Source organism: Desmodus rotundus, chromosome 5, assembly GCF_022682495.2.
Source record: "Desmodus rotundus isolate HL8 chromosome 5, HLdesRot8A.1, whole genome shotgun sequence".
NCBI lineage: Eukaryota > Metazoa > Chordata > Mammalia > Chiroptera > Phyllostomidae > Desmodus > Desmodus rotundus.
The window spans coordinates 42,972,921-42,989,430 of NC_071391.1; positions in this window are offsets into that span (position 1 = coordinate 42,972,921).

The following is a 16,510-nucleotide window of genomic DNA, read 5'->3' on the forward strand; positions in this document are numbered from 1 at the left end:
CTCAGCTAGAGCCTGGCCCATAGTCGACATTTAACAAATATTTGTTGAATCAAAAATTGGGAGGAAAATATGGAATTTCTTTCTTTAAATAATTTTAAGCATAGTTAACAGAGTAATACACAGTGCACAGTCAAGTGTCAAAATACTTATTGCTTGAACCAAACAGGTTGCCTGGAAAAAGATGGCCTAACGTACAGGAGTTTAATAAACCAAAAAAAGAATCAGAAATTATTGGTAAATGAAAAATTTATTCTGTATGTGGTCTTGGAAGATTGGTGAGTATCAAAGAAAAAATAATCCAGATCTTTTCCTCACATTGTATACCAAGAACTTTCCAGATGGACTAATGGGCTTGGAAACATGAAACTATTTGTTAACTCTCTAGAAGGAAGTAATGCAATTTTCCATCTTAGAAGCAATAGAAGCAATCAAAAAGGGAAAGGTTAACTGACTTAACTATAGAAGTATTTCAAACTTTGGCATGTTAAAAAAATAAAATAAAAGGTAACACAAATAAAAAGCCACACAAACCAGGGAAATACTCAGGTAGCTGTAGTCAGAACTTCTATAAATTGATTTTAGAAGAGTACACTGAGGCCCCAACTAATAAATGGTCAGAGTATAAGATCAGATGGCTTCCAAAAGAAGAAAGACATGGCATGGTGCTTAGTCTTAATAATTAAAGATAACCCCTGGAAGGAGAGAACCATGGTGGCCAAAAGAATCAGGGAAAATTTCACATGTGAGGTGGAGTGTGGGCTTGTTCTTGAAGGTACTGACTTTATACAGAGGGAGGGAGGAGATGTCACATATTTGGGTGGCATTTCCTGCTCACTAGCCTCTCCTGGCTCCCCTCTAACTTTGCAGGGCTTTCGAAGCCTAGGGCTGGACATTCTCCTGTCACTCTGGCCTGCCATTACCCATCTACAATGGGAACAACTTTTTTCATGGAACCAAACCACCATGGGACCTCCGGGGGTCTAGCAGAGGGGTGCTCTGGAAGGAGAATTCTGTGGAAGTTGGGCAGGGAGCTGGCTGAGGACTCTGACTTTCTTCACTCCCCCCACCCCCACCACGTGGTAACCTCGCAGTTTTCTGACTCAAACACTAGCTGCCTGTTGACTCTGCCCCTAACTCTTACGTGCAGTTAAGCTGTTCCCTTTTTCCCCAACTCACCCAGAAATGTGAACAAAATTTCCTTTAATTCCTCTAAGCACAATTCAAACAGGCATTTTCATTTTCGTCTTTTCTTTTTGTGACTTAATATGTTTTAAAAAATTAAGCAAGCAATACACATTTGTTGGGAAAAGTATTGATATAGCCGGCATTTCTGAAAGTTTTTCTGAAGAACAGAGAGAAATAGAAAGTATGATTTGGTCACCAACAGCCAAATTTCCAAGCACAGTGCGCAGACCCCATAGTTAGGAGACTCTGCCCTGACACTAGGCTTACTGGGCACCTGGGCTGGCTTCCTCTGCTCCAAGTTCCAGACCTGGCTAGATCTGGGCACCTGGGTTCCTTCCACACGGGGTAAGCTGTTTGACATCATGGAGGCCTTCAGGCCACAAAACCAGATCCATATTTGCAGCTCCTCCTGCTCGGCCTCCCACTCAGCTCTTTTTCTGGTCTAAGGAGCATGACTCACCCTCAGCCAAGAGCAGCAGTCATTCTCAATTTTTTCTCCACCCACCACGTGCGATGGATGACATCTATGTTCATACACACCTCAAAGGTTAAACCCAATTTTATCTAAACCCAGAATGATTTTTGTAGGAAATGAACGCCAGTGGTAAAAATAACTATTACATCTCAACGCAGTATGATGATTTGAAATTGGCACAGCCGTTGGTGTGCTAGCGATCTGCCCACTCCTGGCTGTGGCATGCATAGCACAGACTTTGGAGAAGCAGTTCCTGAGTGCTGGCTCTGAGGCCAACCCCGTCCAAACTGAAGGTGACATTATTGTAGGGGTAACCTTAGTAGTGCTTATCACTAATGCATATATTTTCATAGCAATTATGTTTTGTTATATGTCATCTCTTTTCCCAGTTCAACTTTTTTGTTAGTTGCTGTATACCTGGTGCCCAGCACGGTGCCTGACTTTGATTAATGGACAGCGATTGGATGAGTAAGTCAATGGACCCATTTTGCTGTGAATCCTGTATGCCTCTTGTTCTGATTCTAAGACGTCTTGCCTTCCTTCTATTCCTCTCTGCCTGGCCCAGGTTACTGACAGCCATCTGCTGCTACATTTTCTAAACTTAGTTTGTTTTCTTAGAGTCTTGTTTTGTTTGGCCTGTTTACACTAGTCTAGCATCTCAGCCCTGATACCTTGGCCCTGTTTCCCGGGCTCCTTACCGACATTTTATCTTTTCCAGTCATCAGGAGTCTTTGAGATATGTTCAAGAACTTTATAAGATGAGGTTTCTCCAGTTTTCTCCTTCCCTACAGGTGTTCTGACTTTTCACCTAGATTTTGACTCTGACAGTATATTTATGTCTTATCTACTTCTTTTATAGACCCCCAGAGCATGTAGCCCAGGCCAAGATACATGTAAGGCCCATCTTCTTGGTAGCATGCATCACACATTTTATTAAATAAGTACCCTTGCAGTTTGTCTAACATCTGTGTCTCCCATTTGGAGGCAAATTCTTCAAGAACAGGGATTCTGACTATTTTATTCACTGCTGCATCACCAACATCTAGCACAGGGCCCAATACACAGTAGAGCTCAATAAAGATGTGTGATAAGAATAAATGAGCCCTGGCTGGGTAGCTGGTTGGTTAGAGTGTCGTCCTGATATGTCAAGGTTGTGGGTTCAGTCCCTGGTCAGGGCACATAGAAGAATCAACCAGTGGATGCCTAAATATGTGGAACAACAAATCAATGCATCTCTGTCTCCCCTCTAAAATCAATAAATAAAATTTAAAAAAAAGGAATGAATGAGTGGACTGAATGAATGACCCATTATGATTTTGATAAACAAGGCATGGCTTTGGCTTTGTTTCTCTGAAAAGAAGCCTGAATGTTAAAGTCTCTGTTTGTGAAAGGAAAAAACAGACCTTGGGGAAGTTGGTGACTGAGAACAGTGGTTAAGGCTTAAATGGACCCCATGGGCAGCCCAGCTTGGGCCAAAATAGAGGAGACAAATGGCTCTGGGAGGTCTGGGAATGGGATTGGGGAGGGTGACTCACAATTTCCTACATGTGACCCACTAATTTCTCCTGTAATCATATTTACTTTGGACCTTGTATACTGTTCCCAGAGGATTTGGGGTAAAAGTGGAAGTTGGTTTATCTGTTATACTGTTCCTGTGGATTAGTCTGTGGCAGCAACATTTCAAAGAAGTTATTGCTAATTACTCCTGATACTTGTGGGCTGGGCCGGGGTGGTCATAACTGGCCTTTTGGGGGACAGTTCCTGGAATTGTACCAATTAGCCTGGCAGGCTCATACCTCCTCATGAGACCTGGGTGCAGCTGTGGCCCCTGTCTGGACAAGGGGCCTAGGGACAAAGCAGGAGGCAGAAGTCCTGGGGGCAAGAGGCTGTGGCAGTTTCTCTGGGGATCAGGGGGAAGCTCAGTGTAGACCAGTGATCTGAAGGGACCGCTGAGCTCTTGTTATGCTCACTATACCTTAATTAAGGACCTTTGGTCACGGAGCCCTGAGTGATGGACACCAGGTCCCTGATGGAATGAGACTGGATCAAGACTGTTAAAAGTCTAACTTTGTTAAAGATTATGGTTGGCCTCCGTGTGTCATTCAAAGGAAAACCGGAAAACCGTTAAACCATAAAACAAGTACAAGGTGGTGAATACAGTTCAGGTTTATCCCGTGATGATCACCACATTGGTGCTTTTCTTTAAATACTGAATTAAAAAAAATCTTCAGTTTTGTTTTGGTGTTTCTGCTTTAGTAATGCCACAGCTCCTTCTTGTCAGCCTATTAAGAAATCCATCCCTGAGGAGGGGTCTGAGGGAGGGGTCTTGCCACTGAGACCTGAGTGGGAACTGAAGAGATCTGAGGGAGGATCCCTGGCTCCCTGAGAGCGCCGAGGGTGGGCTCTGGACTGTGAGGGGCCTACCCAAGATGGTTTGGTCATTGAGGACCCGAGGAAAGGTCCTGATCACTGAGATCTCTGAGTCAGGGGCCCTGAGTACTGAGGGGCTTTAGAGCCATCTGGTCACCAAAGCTAAAGGACAGGCTCCCACCACAAATTCTTGAGTGTGGCCTATGGGTTGTAACTGAGAAGGTCTACTCCATGAAAGGACCAAGGAAGCTGTCTGGATCACAGAGTTAGGGATATTAACTTCTGAGGGGACTAATGGTGGAGGTCCTGGCTTTGAGAGGTTTGAAGAAAGGGCTCTGATCAATGAGACACAACTGAGTATCTTTGGCCAATAGAAATATAAATAAGGGGCTCCCTCCATCAACTCTGAGCTCACACAGGTGGGGGGAAATGGCCCATTGTGGGGTCCAGCAGCTGTGATTGCAGGGCCAGATTAAGCTACTTTTGCCTTTTGATTCCTCCTTTCCCTTCCTTTCAGCCTGACCTGCAAATTTTCTAGTGTCCAGTAGATGGCACTGCAGCTTCACACGAGGAAGGGGCTGCTGGCTTGGTTCCCCAGGTGGGGCCCAGGTGTGAGCAGGTGATACCTGGGAGAGAGAGGAAATTAGCTGCCCCCTTGACTGGACTCCCTGGAGGCAGGGAGGAACCAGACTCCGAGGGCCAAAGCAGATTTCCTAAACAAAAGGCCACCTAGAGGTTGAGTCCTGTTATCACTGGACCAACTAGTTCTAAATGCAGTGTAACTTTTTTATGCTTGATTCATTCATACATTCATTTGTTCAGCAAATGTACATTCACACCTGATAGAATTTGCACTAGGCACTGAATATACAACGGCATTTTAAAAGGTCACTGTTGTTGAAAAGCCCCTAGTTTAGGAGGTGAAGCATTACCGTAAACAATTACAATAAATATGATGAAGATTGTTAACACAGGATGTATATATGCCGTGGAAGCCACAAAAGGAATGAATATAAAGCTTGAGGAGGCTGTGAACATGCGAGAAGAAAGAGGTGACATTGATGCAGGGTCTCAGATATGAACAGGGACCCTCTTTATGAGGCAAAAATGAGAAACTATTTGGAGTAGAAGCAAAAGTACGAGTAGAGATGTGGGGTGCGTGAAAGAGCTGTTGTGCTGAGAGATCTCTGTGCAATCCAAAATGTCTAGGGTATAAAAGCGGGGTGTGAGTGGGCTGGGAGGACAGTGGGAAGTAGGGGTGACAGACATATTGGGCAAGATCATTAAGAACTTTACAACCCATATTTAGCAATCTGGTCATGGTCCTTTAACAGATGAAGAATCAGCAGGGGTTTTAAGATGGCAGATGAAATATGCAGATTTCTGATTAATTACTCTGGTAGCCAAGGTGTGGGCTGGATTAAAGGAGGAAGAGACCGCATGCAGGACCCCAGGTAGGCAACCAAGTTAGAATCTATGAGGGTTAAGTAAAGCAGGCAGATAGGGTGGAGAAAAGAGATTTAGGAGAGAAGATGAATAGGGGTTTTGCCATAATAGATGTGAAAGGTTAGGAAGAATGAAGAATTTAGGAAAATAAATGTTAACATTTACCAAGCATTAACATTTGTAATAGTTTGTCTCACTAATCATAACAGCACTTTATAAGGTAGGAATTGTTTCCCTCACTTTCAGATGAGGAGACAGGAGCTCACAGAGGCTATGTGGTTTGTTGAAGGTCACACAGCTAGTTCTGTCCCCGAACTAGCTTCCTGTTTTCAGGTTTATCCCTCTCCAGACTGTTTCCCACACTGCCACCTTCCTTTCAATCCTCTACTGTGTATAATATAAAATAAAGTCCAAGCACTGCAGAGCTGCCCACAAAGTCCTGTCTGTCCGGTCGCAGCTACTCTCACTCAGCCTTTGCCCATTCGAAAGATCAGGCAGACAGGGCTGCTGGCAAGTCCTCAAAGGGCCCCCCTTTCTTGCCCACATGCCCTTGTTTGTGTGGTGTGCTGGTGATGCACCTAGTGGCCCTTTGAGTCATAATATCACCCTCTTCCACTGGACGGTAAGCTCCTTGACAGGAGGGCCCTTCCTAAGGGTATGGTATTCATTACGGTTGTTTTGTAACAACGAATATACCATGAATACAGGATTGGTTAAATAAAATGTAGTTAAGCATTATTTACAATGAAATATTCTGTAGTCACTAAAATGAATGAGAGCTCATGCCACCCTCCCTCCAGTCCCACCCAGCGTCTGTTGACGGAGGTCGAGAAGACCCAAGCCTGGTTTTCAGAAAGCTCTGCACAGACACAGCTGCCAGGCAAACATGAATAAGAGGAAGATGATTCATACCACCTGGAAGATAGGTGTGCCATTGCTCATAATCACACTTTAATAATCATTCTCAAAATGTTGACTTCCTGCCACCAAGATTCTTTTACTATCCAGACAAGGACATTTGTACTAGAGGGTTTGTAGGGGAACTAACTTGAGATGCAATATGGCTCCAGCAGCAAAGGCATCTGGGCGATGTTGGACTCTCTGTTTAACCGCCTGTGACTGTTTAATGCTCTGCAGCCTCAGGCTTGGCTGACTACCCAGAAAGCCGGAATGCCACCCAAAGATAAATGTCATGCCCCCAGGAAGGTTAATAAATGTATGGAGTGTGATGACTGTCCGATGTTACCTGTTAACTTAAGGCTGCATTGTTCTTTCTGGTGGTCTACTTGACTACACACCGTATGGTTTCACTATTAACTCCCTATAAAAACTGATCCTGTCCTGGGAGGGGAGTGGATTCTTCCAGGCTGGCCACCACTGGGAGCAGCTGCTTTGCTGGGGTATATAAATTTCTCCTATTAAAGCTTTTATGAATTTGAATAAGGCTACGTGTTGGTTCTTCAAAATCAATCCTGAATTTAGACTTTTGGGGCTTTCCCTCAACAGAGTTGTAATAATGATTCCCTTAAAATGGACCCTGGAAACTGTTCATTTCACATTTCTCGTGACACACAGCAGAAAGGGGAAAAGGCTCCTAGTGCTGGTTAGGATGACTGATCTTTACTGCTGTTGGAGGCAGTGCTTTCCACCACTCCCAGTGGTTTATTTCTTACGAGGCAGCTTCTTTAGAGTGATCTTGGGCTCTCTCCCCAGAAGAGAAGACAATAACTCAGTCTAATGGCAAATTTGAGAGGAACAAACTGAGCATATTGGTGCAGCTCCTCCGTTTGTCTCTTTGGGAGGCAGGCTGACCACCAATGCATGTACTCTGTAGGATGCTTTAAAGGGCCTCACCCCAGAGGGGGAGACCTCAGTTTTCCAACCTGATCCATGACTCAGTGGGTGAACTTCTCTCTATTTCTGGGGTTCACTTTACTAACTTTGCTTATCCAATGATATAAGTCACCTTTTGCAAAATTAACTTTATTAGTAATAAAAGTAATACATTGACTTCTTTTAACTGCTTTTAAACTCGAGAGAGGGAAAGAGGTGTGTATTTGTTTAGGATCCACTGAACTTCAACATCTGATTAACTGGACCAAGAACCTTAAGAAATAAATAAGGAATGGAATTTGGGGGACCCAAGTGACTTATGAAGAGGCTTTTGGTGAGGCCTGAGTTCATAGCTTCGGGCTCGGGCTTCAGAGTCCTCCTATGGAAGAGGGAATAGTGAGTGTGAAGGCATCACGATCCATGGACCCATAGCACCTTCAGAACAGCTCAAAATCAATTTTGTTTATCTGTATCCCCTAGCCTGCCCTCCAACACGAACCTCCTCCCACCCGCATTCTACCTTATTGTAAATTCTCAAGATATCATTTTTTGAAATTATATTTTATTGATTATGTTATTATAGTTGTCCCAATTTGTTCCCCTTAGTCCCCCTTCACCCAGCACCCCCTACTCCCTCAGACTAAGCTCATAGCATTGTTCATGACCATGGGTCATGGGTAGGTTCTCTGACTGCTCCATTTCCTATACTATACATCCCCAGGGCTATTCTGTAACTGCCTATTTGTACTTCTTACTCCCCTCACCTCTTCACCCATTCCTCACAGCTCCCTACCATCTGGCAGCCATCACAACACTCTCTGTATTCATGATTCTGTCTCTGTTCTTGTTTGCTTAGTTTGTTTTTTAGTTTCAACTGTTGACAGATACATATTTATTGCCATTTTATTGTTCATAGTTTCGATCTTCTTTTTCTTAAATAAGTTCCTTTAACATTTCCTATAATAATGGTTTGGTGATGATGAACTCCTTTAGTTTTTTCTTGTCTGGAAAGCTCTTTGTCTTCTCTTCCATTCTAAATGACAGCTTCGCTGGGTAGAGTAGTCTTGGCTGTAGGCCCCTGGCTTTTTGTGACTTAGAATATTTCTTGCCAATCATCCTGGCCTACAAAGTTTCTTTTGAGAAATCAGCTCACAGTCTTAGGGGAACTCCTCTGTAAGTAACTAACTTCTTTTCTCTTGCAGGTTTTAAGATTCTTTCTTTATATCTAACCTTTGGCATTTTAATTATGATGTGTCTTAACAGTGGGCCTCTTTTCATCTATCTTGTTTGGGAATGTTTATGCTTCCTGGACTTGAATGTCTATTGCCTTCACCAAATTAGGGAAGTTTTATTTTTCATTATTTTTTCAGACACATTTCCAATTTCTTGCTGTTTCTCTTCTTCTTCTGGTAACACTATGATGCAAATGTTGGACCTCTTGAAATTGTCCCAGAGGCTGCTTATACTATTCTTATTTTTTTGGATTCTTTTTTCTTCTTGTTGTGCTGATTGGTTCCTTTTTTCTTGCTTATGTTCCAAATCATTGATTTGATTCTATGCTTCATCCACTCTACTGTTGTTTCCCTGTAAATTGTTCTTTATTTCAACTAGAGTATCCTTTGTTTCTGACTGGGTCTTTTTTATGCTGTTGAGGTCCTCACTAGTTCCTTGAGCATCCTTATAACCAATGTTTTGAACTCTGCATCTGATAGATTGCTTATCTCCATTTAATTTAGCTCTTTTTCTGGAGTTTTGATCAGTTCTTTCATTTGGGTCATGTTTCTTTGTCTCCTCTTTCTGTCAGCCTCCCTGTGTTTGTTTCAATGTATTAGGTAGAGCTGCCTTGACCCTGTGTCTTGGTAGTGTGGCCTAATGTAGTAGGTGTACTGGAGGGTTCAGTGGCACAGCCTCCCACCACCCAAGCCAGGTACTTGAGGTGCACCCTTTGTGTGGGCTGAGTACACTCTCTTCTTGCAGTTGAGCTTAATTGCTGTTGGCAAGTCAATGGGAGTGATTTACCTGGGCCAGTTAGCTTCAGGGACTGACTGCGACCACTGACCCCTAACCTCTGTGGAGGATCAGCTATGTTGGGGCAGAGTGGTGGTGCTCTGACATGGTCTGTAGTTGCCCACAGGGTGCATAGGCTCTGGGATTACCTTGGTGGTGCAGGGCAAGGTCAGTCCCTATCTGTATTTTGCCCAGGGTCACACTGCCTGAGCTATAAAGCAATCTGAGATGGCTGCTACTTGTGCTGGGCTTGGAGATTCCCCAGCTAAGCCAAGCTGTGGATCTAGGCTGGATGCTGGTAGTTCCAGGCCTGGAGCTCAATGAGGCCAGCTGTTGCTCGTTTGAGAGAATTTAGGAATTTGTGAAGCATGAGCCAAGCCATTTATATGGAAAAGAAACTTCGGTGGGTCCGTAAGTTGGATGGGGCACAGTATGTGAGGATCTCAGATATGGTACCAGCTTGCCAGCTCTTTGGGGGGAGCATTCAGAAAAGGCATCTGCTCAACTTAATGCCAGATACTTCAGTTTTTCCCTGTATGCCATGGGTGCCTTGCAAGCTGCTATTCTGGTTCTGGAGTTCAGAGGGAGTGAGTCTGAGTAGGTAAGTCCATGTGTGGGCTCTTTAAGAGGAACTGCTTTGGGATCCAGCAGTTATTTCCACTGACTCAATCCCTGCTGGTTTTTGCAGCCAGGAGTTGTGGGTACTTATCTTCCTGGAACCCTGGGCCAGGGGTGTCTGGTGTGGGGGCTGGGACTCCTTGCTCCCAAGATATCCCTCCCGAATTTTTATCTACCACACTTGGGTGTGGGACCAGCCTGTTCTGCATGTGTGGACCTCCTACCAGTCTGGATGGATGTGGTTTCTTTAATTCTGTGGTTGTCAGACTTCCATTCAGCTTGATTTCTGATGGTTCTGAGTGATGGTTGTTCTGTATTTTAGTTGTAGTTTTGATGTGGTTGTGCGAGGAGGCGAGTCATATCTGCCTCTGCTGTCATCTTGACCAGAAGTCCAATATCATTTTATTTATAAATAATAAAGCATATTTCTCTAAGAAATAAAGACACCAAAAACTTGACTAGTTTTTGTAACAAGAATTGTTTATTAATGCATTATGACCTCCTTATTGTATGGTTAACAAAACTAGAGACATATGGTGCAGACGCTTCAGAGTTAACATCTGTCTGGAGCCCATGAAATTGTAATTTACTTCTTTTGTGCCAGAAGTGTTTTATTGACATTATCAGTTTATCTTCTGGGATCAGTAGCCAAGAACATTATTATTCACTTCTACCGGGTTTTGACTATAGTACCTTCAAATGTGTGAGAATTAAAGACACTTAAAAAAACAGAACCACAACAGTGAAAACTTACATTACAACAGTCAAAACTTGTTTCTTTAGTATTATATAATATTCAATTAGCATTCAAATTTCCCAAGTTGTCTCTTCAATTTTTCAACTTTTTTTTGGAATCAGATTTCAAATAAGATCCAATCATTATATCAGTTTAGAGGTTTCTTAGATTTCTTTTAACTTATACATTTCTCTTCCATAATTTTTTTATTTGCAATTTATTGGCTGAAGAACCTGAGTCATTTGTCCTGTAGAATGGCTCACAGTATGCATAAATCCCTGTGATATCACTAAAGATTTTTGTTCTTTGGGAGGGCTCACATATTGCTGGTGAGTTGGTAGTTACATCTGGAAACTTGATAAGATTTAGATTTGACTTTTTAAAAAATCGATTTTACAGAGAGAGGGAAAGGAAGGGGAAAGAGAGAAAGAGATATATATATAGAGAGAGTTGTTGTCCCAATTAGTTACGCATTCATTGGTTGATTTTTGTATGTACCCTGACCGGGGATCGAACCTGCAACCTCAGTGTATCAGGATGATGCTCTAACCAACTGAGCTACCTGGCCAGGTTCATGAAGTAAAATTTAAAGTGTTCTTCCCTGGATAGGAGAAGGGCATTGGGTAGAGGGGAAGGGGAGCTATAGTTTTCTTTCACACTCTGTGAGGGGTGGGTTAATCATGGAGTTCAGTATCAAAAAACCCACTTACTAAATGATATAGACACATTTGCCCATATCAACATTATCAGTATAGTGTTATTTTGATCTCTCATTTGCCTTAAACTTTTGCATTATTTCTTAACTGATTCAGAACTTGTGCAGGGAGCAGGGTCTCCAACATCCACCAGGAATAAATAATAGCCTAGCTACTTTTATCCGACAAGTTTCTCTGCCTGCCTTGCCCACAGATCCTGTAAGACTCACCACAGTTACCACATTCATCTCATTCCCTCACCCCCAGGCAGCAGCTGATTGGACTTGACCCAAGCCTATCAGTCATATATGCTCATTCTCTCTCAAGAAATTTAACTAAGACACAGAGAGTATAATTATTTGACAGTAGGCCCTTGAGCTGGATAAGGATGGACATTTTCTTACCATGTGCATTGCTGGTAGATAGTGACAGAGAGCCAGCTTCAGGGGAAGCAGTGAGGAGCCAGCCCATGGAGAAGAGTGGAACTAAGACATCAGGGGGCCTTTGGAATCAGAGGGAGAAGCGGGCTCACTGATCTCATTCTAGTTCCCCAGGCTTTTTCTTGTTCTTGTTCTTAGATTCTGTGAGATCATCACTTGACTCTAAGTGTATGAGTTGGAGGAAATTATATACTCACTGGACTTGCTGAAGAGAGATCACTGTAGTTTTTTTGGAAGAGCTTTCATGATAGGTTCATTTGAAGTACAAGCCAAGAAGCCCCAGAGTCTGAGTTTGGATAAAACCATGACAGGAGAAAGAAAAAGCATCTTCTGATTATCCTGGAGAGGGAGGGAAGAGAGTAAGAATGTGGTAGAATCCATGACATTGATGTGACTCTTCCCATCACCAACCACCCAAAACATGAGCTCTTATCTCTTGAAATAAGAAAATTTTAAATTTTTTTAGTGAAAATTGGTGAAGGGGCTGTGCTTGACACCAGGTTCATGCAGAAGAATCAAGGCAACAAGAGGGAGTGTGGGAGCCTTGAGTGTGTGTGCGTGCGTGTGTGGTAGGAGTGTATTGGAATGTATAGAACTTTGGACTTGAAACTGGGGATTAGAGCGAATTGTAACCAGATGGTATCTGGTCACTTTGAACGTACAGCCTCCCTCACTTCCTCTTTCAGAAGGCAGTGTCCTCTAACCTACAGGAAAACCCATAAGCTTCAGTCTTATTGCCTCTCAACTCTGTCATCTCTGCAGTGCTGTCCTATCATCATGGCTATTTGGGCCCAGCTCTCAGCTCAGCACATCACGACCAGGAGCTCCATGTGACAACCCACTTAATGTCTCTCTCCAATAAATTCAAGGAGGAGAGGGTAGGGCCGATCTCTCTTCTCCTTCCAGTTCTCCTGCTAGTCTTTTCAAAATTACCAACAGCCTAAGTGCTTATGTGCAGGTTTCTTTACTGCAATTGAGGCAATTTCAGAAGGGAAATTCAATGTCAAAGAGGGAAGGATAAAGCACTCCCAACTTAGACTTTCTCTTTACTTCTCAAAGGGATGGTACCCACACATCAAATCCTTCACAAGCTCCCTGGCTTTTAGACGTACAACCTATCTTTCTCCATGGGCCCTCCTTTTAAAATTTGCTCCATTCAAAACCCTACCAAATTCCACACCCATCACAGGAAGGGATCTCACTTCTTGGGCTCTCTGTCTCCAGATTCACCCTTCTTTTTCTACCTCAAAGTCCTAAATCTGAGTGTGCCAATTTAAGATAGGCCCCAAGACTTTAGGCAGTTAAAAATGATGCCTATTGTCACCCAAGTCTTGTAGGATTGCGTGTATGAGTGGGGGTGGGGTGGGGGAGCAAGAAGAAGAGCCCTGGGGGCCATAGCTAGTCGTGGATTCAGATCTTCCTGGTCAGAGCTCCTTTTCAATCTTCCTATATGTGTGAGTGGAAATCATGGGAGTTCATTTGATTAATAGAATTGTTATGCTAGCTCTGCCACTGCTCCCAGAAACAGACATTAATTTTTAGAGAGTACAGTGTAAGCTTATATTGAAAAAGGATATATTTCCTCAATTAGAAGGGTGTCTCGCTTTTTCCCCCAGAGTTAGTGGGCTCCATTATTGTTCAGAAAAGAGGTCTGGTTTCTTTCCTGCTCTGCTTGGGAAGCTATTGAAATAATAAATAAGCTATATTATCCTTTAATGGCTCCTCCCTCCTGTTAATTCAGGAAGGGCTCCAGACTCAATAAATTGTTTCAACACTCTGCTTTGGGGTTGAAGTGGCTGCCAATTCATGTAGAACAAACCCACCTTTATTAGGTTCACCGAGATAGTTTCTGTTTCTTGCAACCAACTGATCCTTGTCTAGAGGAGAAATGGATTCTGGCAGGGAGGTTTGCAGCAACAGAGCCTCAAAAGAATGTGGACGCTGTCCCCAGCATTGCTGCCTGGTGCGGAGTGCTGAAGGGCCTCTCATCCTGGCCTGAGCAGTTTGGTAGAGTGGGCTTCTGTTCATTGAAAAAATGTGATGCTCAAGTGGGATCCACTATAATAGAAGCCTGGAGAAATTCTTATTCAGCCATGTCTGGTGGAAAATGTTAATTGAAATATTAGCAAAATTCTAGGCTAATTCACCAAGGGTTCAGGCTCTCCTGGCATGAAGTTTTGGGTTAGTTCATCTGGTAAAGAAACCGTACCAGTGAGGTACTGGTTAAGAGCCTGGGCAACATGAGGTATGTGGTAGGGGACAGACAAAATAAAGACTGGGCTCCACTTCTTAAACTCAGCCATCAATTTCTTATCTAATTGGCATTGGAATTTACTTTTGGTTTATTTTTCTTTTAGTTCATACATGTTTAATTCAATCTCTTTTCTGAGATTTTTAAATCTAGTCCTAACCACCTTCCTCCCCTTTTTGGTTTCCCTCTTTCTCATGATATTTGACATTTAAAATCTTTCCTGTTTATTTTTTCCCTCTCATTCTAATGGTCCCAGATGGACTAAAAGGATGCGAGAGGGACTCCCTGACTTGGGGAACACAAGCTTCTGGCAAGGACTAGGTAGTACAGGCTACTTTCTGAGAGACAGACCACGTGAAACAGCCAGGTGCAGGGGCCGTGTGTGACTTTCTGCACCCCACTCCTGCAGATCAGGTTCGGCAAGGTTTGTGTGCTGCACGGTTAAGCTTCAGGGTTCTCCCATGCTAACTGTTTTCAGTTTCAGCCAAGACACTATGGCTTCGTCCTCTTGGGTCATCTTATAGAGGCTTAGGACCTAGATTTAGCCTGGGATCATGGACAGGCTTAAACAGTTCAGCCACAGGAAAAGCTTATTGCTTCCTCCCCCAAACAAATAAAGGCCTGTGACAACCCTAAAGCAGAGGATTATTTAAAGAGGATAAAATCAACACAAAACAAAGCAGTGCATTTATTTCTTTCATTTATCAACCTTTGTTGTCAGGGTCTGATGACTCTCCTCCGGGGTAGGCATGTCTGGCAATGAATGGATGGTGACTCCTCTTGGACTGGTTGAGCTGGCTTTAGGGAAAGCCAAGGAACATCAATTAAACAAGCAGGATTCAATGCTCCAAATGCTCTAGCCTCAGCCTGTGACCAGGCCCAGTACACTCATGATATGTCCCCTACTTCTATCAATGATTCTAAGTGGTCTTTCTCTGAAGGTTGCTACATCGGAAGCAGAGGCTTAACTCTTATTAACACGTTTATTCCCATGGTTAAAACTGGAAGCACAATCCACTTCTTATTGGTGTCCTGTCTTGCCTAGCAATGTAAATTTTTTTTTTTTCCAGTCAACAAATTTGTACCAGGCCCTTTCATGTTCTAGGCTCTTCTGTGCGGGACACTAATTATTAAAACTAAGAACTAAGATATCTGTGGTAACCAGCTGCAGATAAGTGCAAGGTTACATTTACTTTTTAATCCAAAATTACATGCTTCAAACTAAACATACTCATCTTTCTCATAATCCCACATCCTTTTTCCAGGGGGAGGCCGTCTGAACAGTGAACATATGGCTCATTTTCGCCATGTAGACAGAAGGAAATCTTTTTGCTTTATCAGACACAATTTTTATAATACTTGTCTCCAAATGATAAAATCAGTTACAACAATATTCCCATGATCAAGGCAAACCATGTTGGAAGGTATACTCGTATATTTTTGAGAATATTGATCCAGGTCCTGAAGCATAGAGCCATTTCAGAAAATGTTCTTCTGTATCTTTATCTACCAATTTTATCTACCAGTTTTAAGTGGTTCCAAATGCTGTTGGAAAAAATCACTTCTCCATTAATTGCTCTGTAATTTCATTCATATTGATCATTTCTTGTCAAGATGTGGCTTTCAGGTGAGATGGAAGATTTCTTTGCCTCATCTCTCAGAGAAGTCTGTGGGATTGTTATTAGTAACACTTGGGGTGGCTCACTGCCCCCCACTGCACGGTGCAGTTCAATATGGCGGCCACTTGCCACATGTGGCTGTTAAGCTCTTGAAATGTGAGTTGTGTGACTAATGACTAAATTTTAAATTTTATTTAATTTTAATTAAAATTTAAACAATTACATGTGGCTCGTGGCTATCATATTGGACAGTACGAGGCTAGAGAAATCCTTAAACAAATTTAGGAAAATGGGTTTTGGGTCACACTGCTTGTATCTGGCTTTACCAGGTGGCACTCTAATCTGCTTTCCTGAAGATCCTTTAGCTCCGAACTTAGTGCAAAGAGCAGTTTCCATTCTTCCTTTGAGGATTCACATTGTAATTCTACAACCTTCACAAGCACAGCAGCATCCAAACATTATATTTTTCTGCCCCATTCTAGTTGGAGCCATGTAAGTATATGGTCTCCCCAATATCTTGTACAGATTTTTCAGTTGTGGAAATATGAGTAAATATCTATCTTTTTTCCCTTTTTCTCCTGTCCTTCCTTCTTTCTTTTCTTCTTTCCTCCCTTCCTCTTCCCTTCCTCCCTTCTTTTCTGTTTCCCTCTCTCTTTCTCCTTTCTTCCCCTGCCTTTGACATAAATCTTTAACCACATCAGTAGGATAGCCCCAGCCCCATCCTCCATTCCTCCCTCCTACATTAGCTTCCCAAGCAAACTGACCTTTGACTAAATTCACGTTCCTGGGACACAACTCCAAGACCAGCTCCTCTTCTGCCCCTGGTCTCTATCAG